This window comes from Microcaecilia unicolor, chromosome 3, assembly GCF_901765095.1.
Source record: "Microcaecilia unicolor chromosome 3, aMicUni1.1, whole genome shotgun sequence".
Classification (NCBI taxonomy): Eukaryota; Metazoa; Chordata; class Amphibia; order Gymnophiona; family Siphonopidae; genus Microcaecilia; species Microcaecilia unicolor.
Genome location: NC_044033.1, coordinates 387452324 through 387477569, shown reverse-complemented (window position 1 = coordinate 387477569; position 25246 = coordinate 387452324). Strand labels below are relative to the sequence as shown.

Sequence of the window (25246 nt, the reverse complement as noted above, 5' to 3'; positions counted from 1 at the left end):
CCCAGCTGGATAAGAAAGAAAAAGAGTCTGAAGGAGGTTCCCTGCCCACTCAGAACCCGAACCTGGGGAAGCACTGGAAAAGGGGTGTTTCATTAGGTTAATAAATAAAAATAAAAACAATCAAAAAGATGTAAGGTGATGCCTTTTATTGGACTAACAAAACTTAATACATTTTTTGACTAGCTTTGAGGAGTTAAAGCAAAATAAATACCTCTCTACATAAATAAGCCAGTAGGCTCTGGGGTTTGCAGGGCTGAAAGTTGGCCTAGGCTAGCTTAGGATGTTGCAAACCTTCGAACTAGGCAGCAGAGATGTGAACTGTAACTCCCTTTCCAAGAGAGCACCATATGCATCTATGTAGCCGATCTGGTTTAGCAGCAGCTTCTATTTCAGCATTTATGGTAAGTCTGTGTCTCAAAAAATGAGGAAGTAGGCAAAAACTAAAGAAAAAAAAAAGCAACCAGGAAGGTGTGGTTACCCTTTCTCTCTCCCCCCCCCCTCCCTTCTGTATACTGTATGAGAGGAGGAGGAGGAGGCGGGCACTGAGTGTCTTTTCACCTGCCGCCTGCTTTCACATGCCCAGAGAAAGAGAAATAGGGCGAGGAGAGGAGTGCAGCCCCGGGCGAGGTAAGTGCGACTTTCTGTCCTCATTCTAGGAAAGGGAGAGAGAGCTTGAGGTGCCAGGGGAGCGGGTGCCTGGACTGGACTGGGCTGGGCAGTACCTGGCACCGTGGGGCTGGGCGTGCCCTGCCCTTGCTGCTGCTTCACCAGCAGGAAGTCAGAGGAGCAGGAGCGGCTGCTGCTCGTTCCTCGGGCCGACAAAGTTTCAGCCAAGTGCTCCTTGCTTGGACGGCGTGGTAGTCTGTATCGCCCTGGGAGGGAGGAAATCGAGCCGGTGTTTGAGAGTAAAGTGTTTTTAAACTTGGCTAGGATTAGTGTGAGATGTCTGGCCAGTTGCTGCCCTGATCAGCCCATTTTTCGCAGCTCTGCTGAGGAACTGTTTGCAGCAGAAAGGGTTTTTTTTTTTCTTCTTTATCTCTGTATTGTGTATTTTACTGAACAGGCTTCCCTCCTGCTATTGCATTCAAGCACATAGCTGGCTCCTGTAAGAATTTCAAAATAAGCTCGGTGCTGAAGATTCTGCCACTTGCTGGAGATCGATTCATGACCAGTACTGTGTGGTGGTTTTATTTTTTTTAAATTTGAACCTCTGATGCTGCTGAATTTTAAAGTGGATAAAAACACGAGTACAGAACCCAAAATTGAAAGTACAAGACACAAACAGTCATGGCCAAATTGTATCTCCAGAATCCAAGTGGTCACCTGGCACCACCGCTCTCCAGAGTTCAGTTGCAGTATTAGGCAGCAAGAGTTCAGGGAGATTTTTTTTCCTGTAAGACGTTCAGCTGTCTTGTAGGGGGTGGAAGTCTTTGTATTATGGTTGGAGATGAGTTTATCACATTAAGAGGTACATTCTTAATTCCTGGAAGCTACTCAAGGGGAGGGGGAGGGATAGCCCACACGCCACACCAGACAATCTGCTGATCAGGGAATGCCACTTCCTTCACCTCAGGAGATATTCATCCACCAGCAAGGTTGTACCTCTGTCATTTGCTCCTAAGCGAATCGTTTATTTCTGGTATCTGTATAATACACAAGAGAGGCAGTCTCAGTGTTTGGGCTAGCTGGGTTTTCTTACAGGTTGGTGGCTGGCATATGTTGCAACACATCAATGGGAATCAGCAGGAGAAAAAGCCAAATTAGCCAGTTTATATATATAATTTTTTTTTTGTTACACAGCTTCCAGCTTCCACCATGAATAAGAAAACTTCCACCATGGTGGAAAACTTGGCAAGCAAAATGCGTTGTTTCATTTTACTAGTGTGCACAAGTTTCAGGGTGTCCTGCAGTTGCCCTGGTGTACTTGTCAGCTCTGAACATGTGCTATAGAGGCTTTCATCTTGTATTTGTGTTGGCAGAAGGAATGGGTTTCTGTAGGTGTTAGATGCCAGAGGAATTGCATTCTTGAAACAGGTGACTGAAGTGAAGGGCAGGCCCTAAGTTTCTCTATGATATATTACTGCAGTAAGGCTTTTCAAGGAGAGCATCACACTTCCCTGGCTAAAGGTACCCTGTGCCAAGCATGTTTATTTAAAATCATTTCTGTCCCTCCCATCTGGTGATTTGAAGAGGTCTCAGTAAAACATTAGAGATAAAATAACAAGTATCTGCTGATGTAAGAATGTTACAGTGTTTAGGATGGTAGAACTGAGAAATGATTTTAAAATGAACAGAGTACCTAAGTGCAACCATTCGTGGGAAGCTGTGCTGTTTTTTTTTTTTTTCAGAGTAACCAGGGAGAATAGCTCTAAGACATCAAATGGAGAGGGGCTTTTCATTTTGCTGCAGGCTGAAAGGAATAGATCCTCTAGATCAGTGTTTCCCAAGTCCGGTCCTGGAATACCCCTTGCCACTCAGGTTTTCAGGATATCCACAATGAATATGCATGAAGAGATTTGACTATAATGGAGGCAGTGTATGCAAATCAAGTTCATGCATATTCATCGTAGTTATCCTGAAAACCTGACTTGCAAGGGGTACGCCAGGACTGGACTTGGGGAAACTCTGCTCTAGGCCAAACTGTTTTAATTAATGTTCATTTCAACTGCAGCCAACTGACTTCTGCTGTGTGGAGAGAACAAGAGCCACCGCTCCTGGTTGGTGCTTTTGATGTGCCTGAAATTTGTCAGAATTTGCAGTAACATTGTGTTTTGTTTTTAAAAAAGTAAACATTAATTGATGCAGTAATTTATGTTCTCTTTTCTGGATGAATTTGAGGCAGGTGCTACGGATGCCACATGAATGTATTTTCATTAGACTGTCGTTTCTTTTCTTATTTAATTCTTTCCATTATGCTGTGGGCTCCTGAATAGCATGCTGACATCAGCTCCGCCTACACAGAGCCTTGAGAGGATGAGGTGCTGCTGCTGCTGCTTTGAATAAAGGGCTCTAGATAGGTGGCACTGATGTCAGAACCAGAAAAACAGAAATCAAAATGTGAGAGGACTGAAACTAAACAAATGAGTAATCTAAATCTACTTATGGTAGCTTCATGTCAACTGCATGAGAGAAAATGATTTCCTATTATAAACCAGTTGGAAGGGTGAGGGTATATATACCCATGTGGCTGTGATTCCTTTCTGCTATGTATTTGGATTATGGTGGCATAGTGAAGCATCTAGGAATGTTACCGGATGGAATGTTCTGTGGATTTCATGCCAGGGGCATACTTGAGGAGGGGCTCCCTAATATATCCCCCACAATCCTATCTTTTTACTGTATCTGTTTAAAGAATTTAAACAGAGAAGATCAGTGGGACTCCCGGAGGTTCGAATGACATAAGACACAAGATTATGCTGCTCCAATGGAACCAGACTATTTCAAATAAAGACTTTCATTTAGCTCTACTGCTGAATGCAAAAAGAGATTCAACTGCTGGCATTGGATTATTGTTCAGAAATCAGGTAAGTTAAGGCAAATTACTATACATAATTCAGCATACGTATAAAGTCAGTCACTTAACACTTTTCCCCCTTGCTTTTCTCTTTGTACAGGTTCACCTTGTTCAGTCAAAAAACGTTTCTTCATAGGTAAATAACATAAACCAGATATATCTGTTATGATAGTCTTATACTTTCTGAATGTAACTTTTGTCCTTCTGTTATGCAGGTTTGCCGATGTGTTCTCGTACCGTTCAAAACAAGTGTGGTCCAGGGTGTTTCCCAAACTTATCTGGAACCTTGGAATTGAAACTTTCATCAAGCTCTACTTTCTGCTACTATTCTAATCAGAATAGTTATGGAACACTGTGTGTTTGTCAAGTGTGTGAGGTACATGAGTACACAACATTACTGTATGCTGGAGCCCACAAACGAGTCTCCTGTGGGCTGGTCCTCATGAGGTTGGTTGGTCCCACATTTCAGGCTTTCCTCATCTTTCTTGACCACATTGCTTGCGCTTCCCCTGGTCGTACGTATTTTCTTTCCACCCAATATTTAAAATCATTTAACCAGCCAGGAATGGCTGCTAGCTGGTTAAATGGCACTTAACAGGCTATCCAGCAATATTTAGTGGGAGATAGCCGATTATCTCCCGCTGAATATTGCCAGTTAGCAACATAACCGGCTATCCATTGATATTCAGTGCATTACCGGCTAAATTTGGTGGCCAGATTAGGCTGCCAAAATAACTGGAATATCTTTGGCCGGTTTTCAACTTAATTGGCTAGCACTGAATGTCGGCTTGGCTAGTTAAGTTGAAACTGGCCAAAAAAACACCCAGATATTCAACGCCAGTCACCAGAAATAGCCCGGCATTGAATATCCAGGCTTAGCACCAATCATGGGACTCAGTCCGGCAAACTCCTGTGGTCTGAATATCGGACACTACATGCTTAATTTTCCATAATCTGGTGAGTGTATTGCTCATTGATTAGGATACCTAATATGAGACCCAATGGGTCAAATTCTGTATATTGTGCCTGAAAAATCAGTGCTGATTAAAAACACACTTAGAATGATTCTATAAAGAGTGTGTACAACTTAAATGACCAAAAAGCTAATCAGCGGTGATAGTAGGGTGATAATCAATTAGCAGCATTAATTAGGCAGAAAAGGCACACTCACTTATGCCTTTTGTGCCTGAGAAAAATATTTCTACTTCCAAGATCTCCCTGGTACAGTTTTAAATCTGTTTCTCTCTACAATTCTGTCTCTAACAATGCATCTCACAAAATTTCCACAGGCTTTGCGATTTCACTTTTATTCAGTCTTTTTGAAGTTTGTTTTACTGGTTTCTCTTTATAGATTTATATTTATCAGATCTGGCTAAGAGCATGCACTTTCCAGTCTGTTCTCACACACTCACTTGTGCCTTTAGCTACCAGACATCCACAAGTGTTTCTCCACAAGTCTTATATATTGGCCTTTCAACCAAACGTACACAACACACTATCTTCCCTGGTGTTCAAGCACTTGGTTCTCTGCACACAGCAGCAGCTAGTGCTTTATGTTCTGCTGATAACCTCCCTTCTCATCCGTGAGCTAATCGTATTCTCTGAGTAAAATCTCAGGAGAAACTGCTGGGCTTACTCAGAATTCTGTGCCTGCTACAAGGTGAAGCTTAGGTCTTGTCTGAATTGTAGTACCTCTAGGGCAGGGGCTCTCAACTCAGTCCTTGAGACACACCCACTCTTCAGGTTTTCAGGATACCCACATTGAATATGGATGAGATAGAGTTATATACAGTGAGGGTAGTATATGCAAATATATCTCATTTATATTCATTGTAGGTATCCTGAAAACTTGACTGACTGGGTGTGTCCCGAGAACTAAGTTAAGAACCAGCACTCCAAGGAAATCATTTCATTGTGAAGCTTGCTGGTTGCTCCTGACGTTCACTGTAACCTTGTAAAGAGTTAATGCAGCTGAACATAGCCAGGAGGACATGCTCTTGTTTTTGATCTCTTTTTAAAGACACTTATACAAAGATACTCCTGTTCTATCTGAGAGCAAACAAACTTTCCCCCTAATTCTATATAGCGCAACTTTAAATTGTGTACACAAATCCAGTTGTATTCTGGGTTTGCGCACGCAACTTAATTACTTAAGCCAATCAGTGCCGATAATTGCCACTTAAAACGCATTTATAGACACTAATTGGCATTAGAATTGACATGAAGAACTGTCTAAGCATATTCTATAATGTGATGTATGTAATTTCTAAGTTGCATAGTTGGAAAGGGGCATGGAATGGGTGGGTTGTGGGCGTTTCTAAAATCTATGTGCATGGTTACAGAAGACACCCAGTCCACGCCTAATTTAGGCATCGGCACAAGTTTTACTTGGCGTAACTGCCCGTGACTAAAGTTATATATATAGATATATAATCTAGTTCTTTATTTCTTGGTTTTAATGTTCAGTCCCTTTTAATCTTGATACACTAGCCTAGTTCAAATTACCTTTTTTTAAAATTTTTTTATTTATAACCATTTAAATCAAATTACCTTTAACATAAAGCAGTGGTTCCCAATCCTGGTCCTGGAGGCACCCCAACCAGTCAGGTTTTCAGGATATCCACAGTGAATATTCCTGAGAGAGATTTGCATGCACTGTGCCCACTGCATGCAGATGTGTCTCGTGAATATTCATTGTGGATAATCTGAAAATCTGACTGATTGGGGTGCCTCCAGGACCAGGTTTGGGAACCACTGACCCTCTAATATTCAGCCCATGGTGGTCAGCAGATTTTACGCCGCTGACCGCCATGGGCAGAACTGAGCCTGGGTATTCAATGTTGGGCCATGTCTGGGCTCTGATGTTATATCTAGGTAGGTATGGAGGCATATTTTCAAAGCACTTTGGGAGGCTAAGTTCCATAGGTTTCTATGGAACTTTGGGAGGCTAAGTGCTTTGAAAATGAGCCTCATGGTCACCTTGATCTAGATTGGCGTGCAGCAGGTTTGGGACATGGGAAACTGGGTTCAGTTCCCACTGCTGCCTGATGGTCGGCAGTGGGTTGAGATCCTTGGGAACTAAGTTCAGTTCCCTCTGCAACTCTGTGTGACCCTGGCCAAGTCACTTAGCCCTCCATTTCTTCAGGTACAATATATAACTTAGATTGTGAGCCCATTAGGGATATATGTAATAGAAATTGTAAACCACATAGGCACCTCAGGGATCACTTGGGATATAACGAGTGCTGAAAATAAATAAAATAACCAGGCACCAGCTGATATTCAGACTAGTGCCTGGTTAGCAGAGCCGTGCCAAGGGTCTCTGGCGCCCCCCTGCAGACTATCAGTTGGAGGCCCCCCCCCCCCCCCCGGTGAAAATGATCGCTCACCACTTACCACACTGACAGGAATTGTCAGCAATATTCTTAGAAACAAATTGCTATACATTGCAAAATAAGATAGTAGATGTAAATTCTCAAAGTGGACATATTCCAAACGCTAAAATGAAAATAAAATGATTTTTTTCTACCTTTGTTGTCTGGTGACTTTCTTTTTCTGATCATGCTGGCCCAGTATCTGATTCTGCAGCTATCTGTCCTCTTAACTCCGTTTCCAGGGCTTCCTTTCCATTTATTTCTTTCCTTTCCTCCTTTCTTCTTCATTTCTGGTCCTCAGCTTCTGCCTATTTTCTTCATCCATGTGCAATTTTTCTCCTCTTTTCCTTTTCCCTCATTTCATCTCCTTCATCTCTCTTCCCTCCCCTTTATGTCCAGCAGTTTCTCCTCTCTCCCTGAGCCCTGCCCTGCAATCCATATCCATCCATGCCCATCTGTCCCCTGCCCCCTCCATTCATCCCTATCCAGCAATTCCCTTCTCTCCCTGAGCCCTGCCCTCCCATCAATCCATGCCCATCTGTTCCTTGCCCCCTCCATTCATCTCTGACCCTATCCAGCAATTTCCCTCTCTCCCTGAGCCCTGCCCTCTCAATCCATGCCCATCCATGCTCCTCTGTCCCCTGCCCTCCCAATCCATGCCCATCCATGCTCCTCTGTCCCCTGCCCCCTCCATTCATCCTTTTCCAGCAATTCCCCTCTATTCATCCCTATCCAGCAATTCCCCTCTGTCCCTGAGCCCTGCCCTCCCAATCCATGCCCATCCATGCTCCTCTGTCCTCTGCCCCCTCCATTCACCCTATCCAGCAATTCCCCTCTCTCCCTGAGCCATGCCCTGCAATCCATATCCATCCATGCCCCTCTGTCCCCTGCCCCCTCCATTCATCCCTATCCAACAATTCCCCTCTCTCCCTGAGCCCTACCCTCCCATCAATCCATGCCCATCTGTCCCTTGCCCCCTCCATTCATCCCTGACCCTATCCAGCAATTCCTCTCTCTCCCTTCCATGAACCCTGCCCTTGCATGCTCCTCTCTCTCCCCTGCTGTCCGGCAACTATTCCCTTTCTATTTTTTTTTTCTTTTAATTTTACCTCCGTGACTACCCGGCAGCGCAGCGTCAGTGCAGGAGGCGGCGCTCCCGACGTGTCTAGCCTTCCCCTTCGCTCATGTTCCGCCTTCTTCTGACGTCAAGGAAATGACGTCAGAAGAAGGCGGAACATGAGCGAAGGGGAAGGCTAGACCGGGAGCGCCGCCTCCTGCACTGACGCTGCGCTGCCGGACGGAGGTAAAATTAAAAGTATTAAAAAAAGAAAAAGGGATTTGCTGCAGGAGAGAAGAGAGCGCGGGCAGTTGGGCAATGTGAGTGGGAGGGCGAGGAGGTAAGCATGGTGCGGCGGCGCCCCCCCAAATGACGGCGCCCCCCTGCCATGCTTACCTCGCTTACCGTATTGGCACGGCCCTGCTGGTTAGCTCGATGGATAAGGTTAGGATAGCCTTTTTTTGCTGTCCTAACTTTATCCACTTACTCAACTGATTAGGGGGCTGCATATAAGTACCGGCTTCGCCCACAGACCACCCTTGTACTAACTGGACAGTGCAGGGGACATTAGTTCTGATATACAGCGACACTGGCTACGTCATGCTGAATATCGGTGTATAGGCAGGTAGAAATGATTTAATTTAATAACAGCATTTATACCCCGCCTTACCACCAAGTTCAAGGTGGGTTACAACAATGAAAAGAGGCTGTACAGTTCAACAAAGAAACAATAACAATCCATGACTTCTACAAATAACGTTGAAATAACCAGGTTTTTACAGCTTTTCAAAAACTCATGTAGTGTGAAATATTTCTTATAGCAGAAAGGGGATTATTCCAAAGTTCAGAAGCTGACACTAGTAATGTACTCTTTGTAGGGCTACTCAACCGACAACATGTAAGCGGTGGAAACGTCAGCAATAATTACCCTGAAGATTGTAAACATCAAGATGGCTTATAAACATTAGCCAAATCTATTAAATATCCAGGACCTAAACCATACAAAATTTTGAAAATAAATGTCAAACTCGGTCCTCACTCGAATGTGCAGCCAATGTAATTTATGCAAAAATGGAGTTGCATGATCAAGTGTGTTTCGTTTCATGATCAGTTTAGTAGATACACTTTGTAAAACTTGAAGCCTTTGCAATTGTTTAGCTAAAAGACCAACAGGCTCATTTTTGAAAGAGATGGATGTCCATCTTCCAACACGTATCGGCACTTGGATGTCCATCTCTCAGAGACGTCCAAATCGGTATACTCGAAACCCAATTTTGGACGTCTCTAACTGAAGTCTGCTGCAAGGACGTCCAAATTTCAAGGGGGGGGGGGGGCGTATTGGAGGCGTGGTGAAGGCGGGACTTGGGTGTTCCTAAGACTTGGAGGACTTGGATGTCTTTGAGCCATAATGCAAAAAAGCAGATATGTCCAAGTCTAAAACTTGGACGTTTTCACCTGGACCTATTTTTATTGCGAATAATGCATAGAAAAGTGCCTGAAATGACCAGATGACCACCGGAGGGAATCGGGGATGACCTCCCCTTACTCCCGCAGTGGTCACTAACCCCCTGCCATTCTCAAAAAACATTATTAAAAATATTGATTGCCACCCTCTATGCCAGCCTCAGATTTTTATTTTATTTTATTTGTTACATTTGTACCCCACATTTTCCCACCTCTTTGAAGGTTCAGTGTGGCTTACATAGTGCCGGAGAGCAGTTGCAAACTCCGGTGTATACTTATTTATTTTATTTATTTGTAGCATTTGCATCCCACATTTTCCCACCAATTTGCAGGCTCAATGTGGCTTACATTTGCCGTAGTGGCGGTTGCCATTTCCGGGTAACAGAATCATAAATGGTATTGCGTTAAGGTGCATACATACTTGGTAACATACATGGAACATAATATATATGGAACAGATCATGGTATATATATACCATGTGTAAACATGCATGTTAAAGAAGAATACATTATGGTATTGCGTGAAGGTTCCTGAGTAATACATTGGATTGTAATATACATTAGGTCATCGACTATAGAGAGACCCTATTCGATATAAAGTTTAAAGTGGTAATGCTTGATCATTAATAGTAGAATGTTTAGTCAGTCATGTGATAAAGTTCGGTTTTGTATAGGTCATATTTAATGTTATTGTTTAGTATTTAAGATGATTGTTTATGGTATGCCTTCTTGAAAAGATCTGTTTTCAGTAGCCTTCGGAAGATGGTTAGATCTTGCGTTGTTTTTATGGCCTTCGGTAGTGCGTTCCAAAGCTGCATGCAGATATATGAGAAAGCTGGTTGCGTATGTAGATTTATATTTTAGCCCTTTACAGGTAGGATAGTGGAGATTGAGGAATGTGCGTGATGATCTTTTTGCGTTCCTAGTAGGCAAGTCTATAAGGTCTGACATGTAGGTCGGGGCTTCCCCGTAGACAATTTTGTGGACCAGGGTGCAGACTTTGAACTCAATTTGTTCTTTTAGTGGGAGCCAGTGTAGTTTTTCTCTTAGGGGTTTGACGCTTTCGTATTTCGCTTTCCCAAATATGAGTCTGGCTGCTGTGTTCTGAGCGGTTTGAAGCTTCTTAATGATTTGTTCTTTGCATCCGGCATAAATGGCATTGCAGTAGTCTAAATGACTTAGCACCATTGATTGAACTAGGCTGTGGAATACTTCCCTTGGGAAGAAAGGTTTGATTCTTTTAAGTTTCCACATTGAGTAGAACATTTTCTTTGCTGTATTTTTCGCATGGTCTTCAAGTGTAAGATTTCGGTCAATTGTGACTCCCAGAATGTTCAGGCTCTCTGAGACCGGAAGTGTGTATTCTGGGGTGTTTATGGTATCCGGTTTGTTTGTGTTGTATTGTGAGGACAGGGTGAGACATTGTGTTTTTTCTGCGTTTAGCTTTAGTTGGAATGCGTCCGCCCATGAGTTCATTGTTTGGAGGCTGTGTGTGATTTCATTTGTTATTTCGGTTATGTCTTGTTTGAACGGGATGTATATTGTGACATCATCAGCATAGATGTACGGGTTGAGTCCTTGGTTGGATAGCGATTTGGCTAAAGGTGTCATCATTAAGTTAAAAAGGGTTGGTGAGAGCGGTGATCCTTGTGGCACTCCACATTCAGGTTTCCATGGTGTTGACATTTTTGAGTTTGAAATCACTTGATAAGATCTTGCTGTTAAGAAACCTTTAAACCACCTTAGTACGTTTCCTCCAATCCCGAAGTAGTCTAGGAGGTTGTGATAGGGTAATGTTCATGTAGTAGGACCACATAGAGGAATCGTTCAACGGGAGAGTTCGGTGAAGGTCATTACGAACTTTAGTTTTGTTGTCGCATAAATCAAGCATTTATGTTGGGTCTGTAGGGTATGTCATACTCAGGTCCATGACAGCGCATGCAGTTTTAGCGCATGCAGTTCACTTCAAACAGGTGGACCCAGGCCCATACCCACCCTACCTGTTACATTTGTGGAGGAAACAGCAAGCCCTCCAAAACCCACCAGAAACCCTCTGTACCCACATCTAGGTGCCCCCCTTCACCCGTAAGGGCTATGGAGTGGTATACAGTTGGGGGTAGTGGGTTTTGTGGGGCTCATCACACAAGGTAAGGGAGCTATGTTCCTGGGAGCATTTTATGAAGTCCACTGCAGTGCCCCTAGGGTGCCCGATTGGTGTCCTGGCATGTCAGGGGGACCAGTGCACTAGAAATGCTGGCTCCTCCCACCTCCAAATGGCTTGCATTTGAACATTTTTGACTTGGACATCTTTGGTTTTGAAAATCGCTGAAACTCAAAGACGTCCAAATCTAAGGACGTCCTTGGTATTTTCAAAACGAAAGATGGAAGTCCATCTTTTTTCAAAAATATGCTTTTACCCGCCTCCGACGTTTTACAAAGATGTCCATGTCCCAACTTAGATGTTTCTTTTGAAAATGCCCCTCCAAGTAAACAAATATTACAATAATCAAGTGTTATAAGAATAATTGCCTAGAGAATCAGCTGAAAATAATGAGCCTCCAAGAAATGTCTAAGTCCGCGCAACAATTTCAACTTAAATACCCTTTTGGACCAGAGCATTTGGATGTGTTTCCATAGTCAAATTAGAAGCTGTATTTCCTGTTCTATAAATATATCAGCATTGTGAAGTTGTACAACCTCTAAATTACTGGTCCTGTCATCTCCTACATCCTGTAACAGAGATGCCCTTTTTAACCAGGCAGGAGGCTCTCGTGCCCAGGTAAATCTTTTTGAATATTGATTCCATAATTTTTTATGTAAGTGTTTTGATTTTCTGTAGCAAGGCCATGAAATTGAATGCATCATATCATTAGTCATATACATGTTTAGCCACAAAGTCCAGATTTAGTACATTTCGGTCACAAGCTATATGCTTTCTGCATCATCATCGTTTGTTTCAAATTATTTTCCTCTTCCATGTCTTGAAGGTTATTGGTCGAGTTTGTCTCTTTAGCCTGGGTCACCATTTTTATGTTGTCTTCTCTGTCATCTGTAATTCAGCTGGAGATAAGCAAACCAGTTTGGATTAGATTCATCATGACTGTGGGTTCCCTGGGTCAGACTGAGCCAGTCCAGATAAACTGGATTCCATTGGCCCTGGAGGCATGTAGTAATGCTTTGAACCACTAGACTGGTAGAGTTCAGCTTGACCTGGCAAAACCAAACCCCTAGTTATTCTTCTTATGCTCTAATGCGGAACCCTTGGACCTCAACTCCTTTTTCAGTTTCTAGTGTATTTGCTGACTTTGATAACATTGTGCACATAATTCCAAAGGATGCTAATCAAGGTAGACATACTGTCAATAAGTAAACCAGGTTAGAATATCATTGACCTCAAACAAACTCAAAATGAAGGAACAGGAATGACTTGTCGATCTGACCTCTTTCCTGGTGAGCTGCTACTGCTATGTCTTGGCAGCTTTGATTTGCATATTTTTGTTGCCATCTCATGGCTGTGAACAAAAATCAGCAATTGCATCATGGGACACCATAGCCATACATCTCTGAATTTCTCATGAAAAGAAAAATTAAATTGCCAAAGCACAAAAAGAAAAGCAAGACAAACTAAATAGAGAGCAGGAGAGAGCTCCAGTGTTCATCTTTTAGGGATTTTCTACTGTCCACTTTACCTAGCAGTATATGTCTCTTTAATTCAAACAACATCAGAACTCCATCGGACCCAGGTCTAGTTTGTGAAGAACTTGTTTTGCAGTATCCTTAATTGGTTAACAGGCATCTTGTGTATTCCTAAGCTTAAGAACACAGTATATTTGTCAAAGTAAGTGTGAAGGGACTGGGCCAACCCTTTGTCAATGAGGGAGAAAAGGGCACTCTAAGAGGCTGCCTGATTTATTAAGGACTTTTACTATCTGACTAGGGGTGTGAGACTCGGACATCAAGCAACAGAGGCCAGACTTAGCCAGGCCCCTGAAGGAGCTACAGTTCTTGACTCTTGACATGAGGAGGGGGATCACTGGGTAGTCAAAAATGCAAGCTCCTGACCAATATTTCCTCTAACTTTTCCAGGGCATGTGCAAGTGTGCCCTACTGTTGGCACATATAATTTTTGCAAGTGAATGTCAGTGATGGTGGTGGAGGACTCGCATCTTCCCATCCCTGAACATTATCTCTCTTGTTCCCCTTTCCTCTACAGCTGGGCTCTTGTGGGAAGGAACGGACTTCCAATTCTAAAATAATCTCTTGGGGCAACTCAGTTGTCATATCTGTGGTATCTGAAGAGAAATGGAAAGAATAGAAAGCTGCATCTGTGGTGCTTCATAGTTTACCTTCCACTGCTGCTCTTTCCTATCACAGAGATCTGAAGCAGGTTAAAAATACTTCCCTCTCCCTCCCGTGGGTTACTAACAGGTGTGAAAAAGGACACCTCTCCTCCAGCTCTCCCCAGTTACTTTGCGATAAATCGTAATCTGTGTCTCCCCTGCCTCTTCTAGGGCAAGGGTCTCTCATTAACCAATCAGCTCTTGAACTAGATGCCAAGCATGATTGTTGCAGTTGTGTGGGTCTTGCTGTGTCTGAGTAAATGGAACCGATGTTTCAACCATCGTGCTGTAGCTTTCTTCAGGGTATGCTGTGAGGTCTACAGTTTGTCTTTATATATAATGGGTTCTCAAACTTGATTGGCTGGGATTTGAGGTGGGTAGTTTTCTCAGGAAGAAAGGAAATTTCAGCAGGAAACTGAGGCGGGAAAGTCAGTTGCTCAGGTATTTGAATTTGGAGGGAAAGTTTGTTGGTCATAATTGTAAATTCTGTCGGGAATAAGGCTGGAAATTCATTGGGATGGTTCTGCCTCTAGAGTGGGGAGGAATTTCTGTAGGTGATATTCAGAAACTTTCCTCACAACATACCCTGAAGAAAGCCACAGTACGATGACTGAAATGTTGGTTTCACTTACGCAGATGCTGCAAGATCCTGACAACTGCAACAATCATAATGCTAGCCAAGGAAGCCTAAGAGAACATAGATGCCAACCAATCAGGCAACCATTATGCTGCGATTGATACAAAACTCTGTTTTGTTTCAAGTTTTGGAAAGGAATGAACACACTAGACACGCTAGCCCATGGCTAGACACAGAGACACCATGCCATGACATGTAAATAAATAGAAATGTATTACAGAGGCAGACCTCCCACAATTAGGCAGACAGAACACAACACCTATGAGTTTTTGCCTGCTCATAGGGTTGACACAGACGAAGAGGAGTGACAGAAATAGAAGTACACCACCTTGTTCTTCCCTTCTGCTGGCTCCAGTTTTTGTGCTGTTGAAGGTGCAGCATGCAAAACCAATGGAGGAGCACTGCACACTGTGGTGAAAAGTGCTCTTGACATGATAGTCCAACATAGATCAACTACGTCGGAGCTAGAAGCCCAAAATTAGTAAGAGGAAGTACCAGGCCAAAAACAGTCTTTGTAAATAAGAACCTAAGAGGGTAATTCTGTAAGGAGGATGTCAGCATTTATGTGCAAAGAATGCGTGTAAATGAGCAGACTATCTGCAGATACATATGTGCAGAAATGCCAATATTCAGCTTTGCACTGTTGTATAAAATGACACCCAAGTGTGATGGTGCATAGCTGGAAGGGGGCATATATATGGCAGAGTCTGGGCAGGGCGCGCAATTATGTATATGAATTAGAATTTTTTTTTAGCAATCTTGGGTGTAAATGGTCATGCCTAAAATATACATATGTATTTGATCTATTATGTCAGTTTCCTATAAAGCAGGGGTTCATGTTTTCAGGATACCCATAATGAATATGCATGAGATACATTTCCATACAATGGAAGTAGGGCATGTAAATTTATGGCATGCAAATTCATTGCAGGTATCCTGAGAACCCGACTGGCTAGGTGTGTCCCGAGGACTTAGCAGGGATATATGCACTGAATTAAAAGGTTTGGAACAGCAGTTTACCAGTTTTTGGTTCTTTTGCATTAAAAGAGGCAGCATTAAAGAACATTTTATTACATCGTGTTATTCCATTCTGCAAACTTACAGTGCTAGTGTTAATTATTTTAACTTCTCAGTATGAATAACTTGTCAAGTGAGGAAGATATAACTAGTTAGTGCTATTTCAATAACACAGAGTGTCGGCTTACATCACAAGTAAACCTTTCATCAGAAGGTATGGGACTTTGTACAAGAATTCCAAGTTGTATAGAGGCTTTGTCGAACCAGCATAATCTGGTCTTTTTCCCAATCCCCTGTAGGCTAGAACTGTGATGGCGTCTGGTGCCCTGAGGTGTACAGTCAGTCTGCATTAGGTGAGGAAATTCCACAGAGATAGAGTTCAGTCTGACGCCTCCAACAACCCACCAGGCTGAAGAACTGTTTATCCCATATCATCCAGCGCTGCCAGTGTAACTAATATTTCATCATCATATAATTTCAGTTCCGCTATTCATTCTTTTTTTTTAAGTATGTTTATTAGTTTTAACATATCAAATTACAATATACATTCCAACCTCATATCACAATATATAGTCAACCTCTGTTGTCAACATACAATATAACCCAACCCGCTCTTCATTCTAATGCTCTTCATACAGTTTCAGCCCATTGATGTAGCCACTACATTTGCTGTGATTTTTCTGAGAATGTTGAGTATATTTTCATTTGTTGTTTAAGAAAAAAAATCACAGTAAGCCCACTTGCTGCTATTTTACAGTACAGCATGCTAATTTTACCAGTGGTGAATCAACTGAATTACAGTGACTTGGAAGTAAAACAAAAACAAAACAACCTCTTCCCCCCCCCCAACCCCCCCAATCCCCCCCCAATCCTTAACGTAGAAACTATCTTCCTGCTGGCCCTGGGCACAAGCAATCGGAGGAGTAAAACTGGGACCACACGAGGCTCCAGACTTCTTTATAAATTTTTAAAGGGGTTTCGACGTTGGCTTCAGAACTTAGTACAAGAACAGTGCTGGGTAGACTTATACGGTCTGTGCCCTGGGAATGGCAAGAACAAATCAAACTCTGGTATAAAGTGTCACATACCATGTAAAATGAATTTATCTTGGGCAGACTGGATGGACCGTACAGGTCTTTATCTGCTGTCATTTACCATGTTACTATGAATGTAGTAAATGAAAAGTTATTGATTTGATGTAGTTTTAGTGCAATCAATAATACTAACAATTCTTTAAGAAGCTATTTAAGGGGCCCATTTACCAAACAGCATATGGAAATGTAGTTGTGCTAACCAATTAGTGGAGAACATACCCATTCACCATCCCCAGACATGCCCCCTGGACCAAAAAAAGGTATTTCTTTAGCACATGGATTACATGTATAGATGACAAAATTACCACAGGATTCCTCAGTATGGTTTTGCTCACACCTTTTTCAGTAGTAGCTCAAAGTGAGTTACATTTAGGTACACTGGGTATTTCCCTGGCCCAGGAGGGCTCATAATAAGTTTGTACCTGAGGGCAATAGAGGGATAACAAGGAGCAGCAAGTGGGATTTCAACTGGGCATCTCTGAATGTCCATACTAGTGCTCTAACCACTAGGCCACTCTTTTTACTCCACTTATTCAGCTTTGTTAAAGGGTTCCTAAATTCCACACTGTATATTAGTTGCAGACAGCATAATGAGGGTAATTTCACAACAGAATATGTTCTGTCTGTGCAAAGTATTCCTAACACTGTGCTTTACATTCAGTTTAACCCAGAGTATAGAACATCACTATGAGAAGACTTAGAACACTTGAAGCAAAATCTTCTTTAATGCAGTAATTAAACAAGGTAAAATAATTTACAGTTCAGATGTGCTAGCCAGGAGTTTTTTGCCTTGCGAAATGGGAGTCTATTCTCAACTAGCTCTCTCCATGCAAAAGAGAATTTCAGTAACATGCTGAGTAGAGACGCTGTTTATATTGGTGAGATCTCGATAGAGTCACAGTAGCTTGAAGGGATCATACAACAGAGTACATCATAGGCAGTTTCAGTTCACAGAGGAAATATGCTGCATATTGACGTTTACAGACCCAATCTATACCACTAATATTACCTATACCTCAATCCTCCCCTCCACATCTCTTCCTCTTGTCCTACTCTATACAACCACACCATAATTCTAATATCCTACAAATATGTTACTTCTGTGATACCTTGTAACCCATACTATGTAAGCCGCACTGAACCTGCTATCGAGCGGGAAAGAGCGGGGTATAAATGCAACAAATAAATAGAGAAGGGGGAGCAACTTGCCCAACATGCACAGAGAACAAGGCAAGTAAAAAAAAAGTGCCCCATCAGACACAGGGAACTGGTCATGTGCTCTGAAAGAGCCTATTACAGGGAACTACGGGATTACAGGGATTTGTAGTTGAAGGGTACAACCCTGTTTCTTGTCTCCTTGGAAATGGGGGCAGAACATAACATCTATGATAAACATCGAAAAATCACCTATTGTATAAACTGAGGGTCCTATTTACTAAGACACACTAGCGTTTTTAGCACGCTAGAGACACCCATATATTCCTATGGGTGTTTTTAGAGTTTAGTGTGCTGTAAAAATGCTAGCATGCCCTTAACGCTGGTTAGTAAACAGGGCCCTAAGTTCTCAGAACTATCCCTACTAGGGCACAGATTGTGCTGCATAGATCTACCCCCTGCTCCTTAGGAAGTGTAAATGTCTGTGTATATTCTGTGTATGCACCTGTATTTTTAAAAAATGCACTTGTACATTGCAACTCCACCCAAGCTATGTCTCTGGGAATGCCTGTATTATAGCCTACTACTTTCGGCTTAATAAACCATACAACATAAAACTATTCATCACGGAAGAAAATATACAGTATTTATTTATTTATTTGTTGCATTTGTATCCCACATTTTCCCACCTATTTGCAGGCTCAATGTGGCTTACATAGTACCGTGATGGCGATCGCCAGTTCCGGTAAGAGAAATACAGAGTGGTCTAGTGTTGATGTTCATAGATGACCGAGTATTTTAAGTGTTCAAGGAGAGAGAGTTAAATTTTGTCCAGTTCTGGTAAGAGTTTTGATTTTGTTCAAGGGTTCAGGAGTTTAGGTTGGTTCATTCTGGTATGCCTTTGTGAACAGGTTGGTTTTTAACGATTTCTGGAAGTTTGTTAGGTCGTGCACTGTTTTCATGACGTTTGGAAGTGCATTCCATAGTTGCATGCTTATATAAGAGAAGCTGGATGCATATGTTGTTTTATATTTTAGTCCTTTGCAGCTTGGGAAGTGGGAATTTAGGTATGTGCGTGCTGATCATTTTGTGTTCCTGGTTGGGAGGTCTATAAGTTCTGCTATGTAGGCTGGGGCCTCACCGTGAATAATTTTATGAACCAGGGTGCAGATTTTGAACGTGATTCGCTCTTTGATTGGGAGCCAGTGTAGTTTTTCTCATAAGGGCTTAGCACTTTCGTATTTCATTCTTCTGAGTAGCTGCGGTGTTTTGGGCAGTTTGGAGTTTCTTCAGTATCAGACACCCACCCCATCCAGTTCCTGATTAACACCTTCTGGTAATCATATTCATGTCTCCATTATCAAGGAGCTATAACACTCCTTAAATATAGGGCTGTAGAGTCATAGTAACATAGTACATGACGACAGATAAAGACCTGTATGGTGCATCCAGTCTGCCCAACAAGATAAACTCATTTTACATGGTATGTGATACTTTATATGTATACCCGAGTTTGATTTGTCCTTGCCTTTCCCGGTGCAGTCTTGTACTAAAAGTTCTGAAGCTAATGTCGAAGCCCCTTAAAATTTACACTCAAGCCCATCCATATCTATTCAGTCACGATCAGGACGTAGACTGTAGAAGTCTGCCCAGCACCGGTTTTGCTTCTCAATTACCAGCGTCGCCACCCAATCTCTGCTAAGATTCCATGGATCCATTCTTTCTAACAGGATTTCTTTGTGTTTATCATACACATGTTTGAATTCCATTACTGTTTTCATCTCCACCACCTCCCGCGGGAGGGCATTCCATGTAACCACCACCCTCTCTGTGAAAAAGTACTTCTTGTGATAAATCAAATATCTAAAAGTAATGGGAGATCCTATACAAAGTAATAGGCGTATCAGATTTCGACATCAGTAGTGAACACCACTTCTTGTGATTGAGGAAAAGGCCTCAAGAAGCCCCCAGCTTCTTGACATTACTCCTGAGTCTGCCCCCCTTGAACCTCAATTCATGTCCTACCACCTTCCCATCTCTGGAAAAGGTTTGCGGATTAATACCTTTGAAATATATGAACGTCTGTATCATGTCACCCCTGTTTCTCCTTTCCTCCAAGGTATACACATTCAGGTCGGCAAGTCTCTCCTCATACGGTTTGCAACGCAAATCCCATACCATTTTTGTAGCTTTTCTTTGCACTGCTTCCAGTCTTTTTACATCTTGAGCAAGATAAGGCCTCCAAAACTGTACACAATACTCTAGTACAGCAAACCTTTGACCCCCAACTTTGACTCCTCTATCTTTTTACTGTCTGACTCTGACTCCAGCTCAGACTCCGACTCCTACTGATGTTAGGCTTTACATTTTTTGTTTTGGATCTAAAGTATTAGTAAATGTAACTTATATTTACCAGTAGTTTAGATCCAGGACAAAAGATATGTATAAGTATAAAATGATACATTTACTATATATTATAATATTGTACCAATTCGTACTCCAGCTTCAAAATAAAAACTTATATTTATACCGACTCCAACTCCACCCAAAATTGCTTCCAACTCCGACTCTACAGCCCTGCTTATTTTTCTAAAAAACACATAATTGTTATCCAGTAGTCATACAGGAACCTAAATTTAGAAGGTGGCTTTCCTCAAGAATATCATAGGAGGAGGGAAAGGAGCGACGGAGCCTAGAAAATGTTATTGGATTCTCAGTTATCAATGACACTGCAAATTTGAATCTTTGGTCTAAAGTTCATTTTTTTCAGTTGAGAATATTATGAAGAGCAAATCCTTATCTGTCTCCGTTGGATTTTCTGTTTGGTTATGTATGTCCTCTTGATTATTTTAATGCTATTGGAACCCAGTTTACTAAGGTGCGCTAGCGTTTTTAGTGCATCCTAAAAATGAGTGCAAGCTAAAAATGCTAGAGACACCCATATATTCCTATGAGTGTCTCTAACGTTTAGCACGTGCTAAAAACACTAGCGCGCCTCTAGCATGTCTTAGTAAACAGGGCCCTTGGTTTGCCAGTTTCATTAGTATGAGCAATACATTCAGCTCAGAATTCTGTTGCCCAGATAGTTACCTCTTGCTCAATATTTGTTCATTTTTTTCCTTGGTTGCAGTCTTTATGTTGGCTTCCCTTTGCTGCTTGTGGTAACGTTTGAAGATTTTGATCTTGATTATGCAAAGCTACACATGGGAATGCTCCAGTATATTTGCAAATAAGGGCCCCTTTTACCAAGCTGTGGCAAAAGGGGATCTGTGCTGGCATTGGCAAATGCTTTTGATGCACCAAGGCCCCCTTTTACCGTAGCAGGTAAAAGGTAGGTATTTCTTTTTTTTAAAGAGATGGCCATGCGGCAAGTGAAGCACTTGCCGCACAGCCATTTCGAGGGGGGAGGGGGAGTCCTTACTGCCACTCATTGAGGTGTCGGTAAGGGCTCCCCCTCTAATCCGGTGGTAAATGGGCAACACATGGCACTGCCCGATTACCACCGGGTACACACCGGTGCTACAAAAATAAATATATTTTTGTAGTGCCGGATATGATGGCATTCTGGGGGTGGGAACTACCGCTGGGCTGCTGCGGTAGCCCGGCAGTACTTCCGTTTTAGCGAGCGGTAAGCTTGCGTTGAGCTTACTGCCACTTTGTAAAAGGGGCCCTAAATTATATTCTTATATCACTAATTGTCCCTTATGATCTTCTCATCCGAGATGACTATTAGAAGTTATAACCAAATTTAGGGCTAGGGAGAGAAGTTACTGTAGTTAGTCCAGTGTCAGGGAATGGATCTTCTAGTTTTACTGCATGTAGAATCTGATTATTTAAAGTTTCATAAAAGTGTAAAGATCTTGTTGTCTTGATGGTTTTTGGATTAATTTATTTATTTAAAACATTTTAAGCCCACCTGGTTGCAATAAACATACAAACAATCATTAAAAAATATAACACAAAAAACTGCCATCTACAATGTATCTCATATCAGACCATCAAGAACAAAACAACTGAACAAATGAGTTTTTAAGCACTTTTTAAAAATGGATAAATCTGTGAGATTCCTCAACCAAACAGACAACTTATTCCATAAAACTGGACCACAGAGAGAATAAGCAGTTTGTCTTGTGATGCTGTATGATCCTTGTTCGTAGTTATTTTAATATTCTGTTTTGTATGTAATGTTTGTATTTCTACTAATGTCTGATGTTTTGATGCTACTTGATAAGAATATTATTGACGGGCAGGGTATAAATTCGTTTATGTATGTATTTTATTTAAGTGGGTTAAAACGTTTTAAACAAAATAAATAAATAAATGGAGGTGGAACCTGGAGAAAACAGGCAACTTGCTTGAGAAGTTTGCACAGGGAAAGGAACAGGTAGGATTTGAGTACAGGGAGCCCAATGTCCTTTGTCTCAGTTCCTCTCTCTAACCACTGAGTTACAACTTCCATCATAGGAGTTGTGGTACGGTATATACCACATGAACCTCGGTATTGATGCAGAGGTTTCCCAGCTTCTCTTAGTCTTCATGACAAAATTTGTTCTAACTTAATATTATTGTTCACACTATGGACACACAGCACTGTATAACAGTAGGGAAAATAGAGTTAAATTAAAAAAAAACAACCCAAACCAAAACATTATAACAGGCAACAAAGAGACAATGCAGGAAGTTGCAGGACCCTCTCAGATCTGTTACTCTAGTAAGAGGTGTTGATTTCTTGAATTTGCATGCTTCCATTGCCAGGATTCTCAACTCAGTCTTTGGGAGACACCTAGCAGATCTGGTGTTTAGGATTTCTGCAATGATTCTGCATGAGAGAGATTTGCATACAATAAAGACAGTGCATGCAAATCTATCTCATGTGTATTCATTATGGATACCCTGAAAACAAGGCTGGCTGGGTGTGTCCTAAGGAATGTGTTGGACATTCTTTCTCTAATGCATTTTACTGTACCGTTTCCCTGCAGTACATGAAATGGAAAAGCTATGGCAAAAATAAATAGAAATAATTCTTTGCACTGTCCTCTGACAGTTGCATCTTCCATATTGCAGACACTCATTCATGCAGGACTCTGCCCACACAGGCACCTATGGATCAGGTTCTATATTGCACAGTCCTGTTTCTGAGTCAGTACTGCAGTAGGCCACAGGATAATGCGGCACATGGTGTAACTTTTCTGTAACCATAGGAACATGCCTTTGTCACCAATATAATATTTTCTGGAGAAAAACACAAGAGGTGACAAAGCATTTATAGTCTGATTTATCCTAGAGTTCTTTTCTTGATGAAGGAGCTGCATGTTAATAGTCTGAGGATCCATACAGACCTACCTTACAGCCTTCCACTCCAACCTTTCTGTTTCACAGATACTCCAGATTGTGTCACTGTACAAGTGTGTCAGCTAATATTTGTTTCTCTTGTTTTGTTCTGGTGGTTTTTCTCATTTTACTTTTGGGCTTCCAGGTCAGTTGGAACTGGTGTCTATTAGGGTACTGGTAACACGAAACTTTGCTCACAAGTACCTTGCAATCTTCCTCCAAATATTAGACATAGAAACAGAGAAAAATGAAGGCAGAAAAAGACCGTATGGCCTATCCAGTCTGCCCATCCATGCCATTTACTCTCTCTTTCACTCTCTTAGACATCCTACATACTTGTTCCAAGCTTCATCTCCACTATCTCCACCGGGAGGCCATTTTATGACTTCACCACCCTTTCCGTGAAGTATTTCCTCAGGTTAGTTCTGAGACAATTCCTATTTGCCTTCATCCTATGACCCCCCTCATTCCAGAGCTTTCTTTCAGTTAAAGGAGACTCGCCTCCTGTGCATTTATGCCATGTAGATAAACATCATATCTCCCCTCTCCCGCCTTTCTTTCAAAATATACATATTGAGATCTTTAGGTCTGTTTCCATAAACTTTATGATGAAGACCACTGACCATTTTAGTAGCTGTCCTCTGGACCGACTCCATCCTGTTTATATCTTTTTGAAGGTTTGATCTCTAGACTTGTATACAGTATTCTAAATGAGGTCTCACCCATCTGCGTAGTTTGACTGTTTCATTTAAGGGGGGGGGGAAGGATGGGGTGTGGCACATTAGCATATTTATTTGCATATATATTCATTATGGTTTATATAAAAAAAGACAAAAACTGAATAGGAAGCCACTATATCAAAACGATGAAGATATATAAACAAATAAATAGATGTAATTTTTTCAAACTGAAATTAGCCAATAATGGGAAATTTCTCTTATTATGTCCCCTCTCACATTCACATGAACTAGCAAGGGGAGAGCACAATTCCCTGCTCCCCTTCCCTAGGCCAGACATCACCAACTTCACCTCCAAAGACCAGCTCTTTCTCCCTCTCTCTTTATCCAGCACTTCCCTCCTTTCCCCAGTGTGGATCTTAGAAATACACAGGCTCTAGATGTAGAAATGCTGTACTGAGGAGGCAAAATGGCTGACAGTGATAGCAAGTAGTTTCATGCCTTCCAGAGTAATGTCTTCAGATGGGTTAATTTTATGTATTCCAGACCCTCATCATTAAAAATAATTAAATAAAAATAATCTTTTTCTACTTTTGTTGTCTCGGCGCTTTTCTAATTGGGTTGGTCCCAATCTATTCTACTTCTTGTGTTGCTCTTCTCCTAAATTCTTTTCCAGATTTGTCTTTCCATTTCTTCTCTTGTCCTTCTTCTCTTCCTTCTCTGTATCCGTCTGGCACTGATCTTTCTTTTTTATGCTTCTTTTCTAAATTTTTTCTTCTTTTCTCTGTATCCACGTACATATGATTTTTACCCCTCATTCTCCCTATCACCCTCTAGTCTAATTTCCATGTCACCTCTCAACTACCTACCAGCTTTTCCCATCTCATTGCCCCCTCTGTCTGTCTTTTTTCCAAGTTTCCTATTCCCCTCCTCAATACCCCACTTTCATTTTTCTACTCATTTACTCTCTATTGCCTCTCATCCCCTCATCAGTCCCAGGTCCATCCCTCTCACTCCTTCTTTCCCTTGCTTCCAGGCCATTCTTCTATATCTATATCCTATTGCCTTTCTTTCACCATCTTTTTAACCCCATTTTCACCCTCATTCAATCTCATGGGAGACCCATCCCTTTCCTTTCATATCCTTCAATACCCCATCCCTTATCAATGCTTCTCATTCTCTCTCCATTCTTCCAGATCATTCACACTATGACTTAAGCTATCGCCACACGTTATCCCTATTCTCTTAGCCCTCATTTTACACTCATTAATTCTCTCATTAATTCTCTCAACCCATTAACATATCCCTACTCGTACCCACCAGTTGCCAAGTACTCACTATCCGCTTGAAATTCCCACTCCATCTCTCCCATGCATAATTCCCTGCTCTGCTCCCCAACAGTCTCTCATTCAATCACCAAATCCTAGTCATCTTTGGCTCTGTTCCTCTTCTCCCATTCCTAGTCCCATCCATGTTCTGCTCTGTTCCTCTTCTCCCTGATCACAGTCTTATCCATCTTCTTCTCTGTTCCCCTTCTTTCCCACTTAGTCCCATCCATCTTCTACTTGGTTCCCCTTCTCCCTTCA

The 25246-nt window shown here is 41.9% G+C and overlaps 1 protein-coding gene across 3 annotated transcripts in view; it reads left to right on the top strand.

Annotated features, from left to right (window-relative positions):
• Positions 1 to 561: 561 nt before the first annotated feature.
• Positions 562 to 25246, top strand: part of PTK2B (protein tyrosine kinase 2 beta) — a 322330-nt gene continuing 297645 nt past the window's right edge. For all 3 annotated transcript variants that reach the window (XM_030198678.1, XM_030198677.1, XM_030198679.1), the window contains exon 1: positions 562 to 627. The gene's annotated coding sequence lies outside the window, so the exon portion shown is untranslated. The remainder of the gene's footprint in view (positions 628 to 25246) is intronic.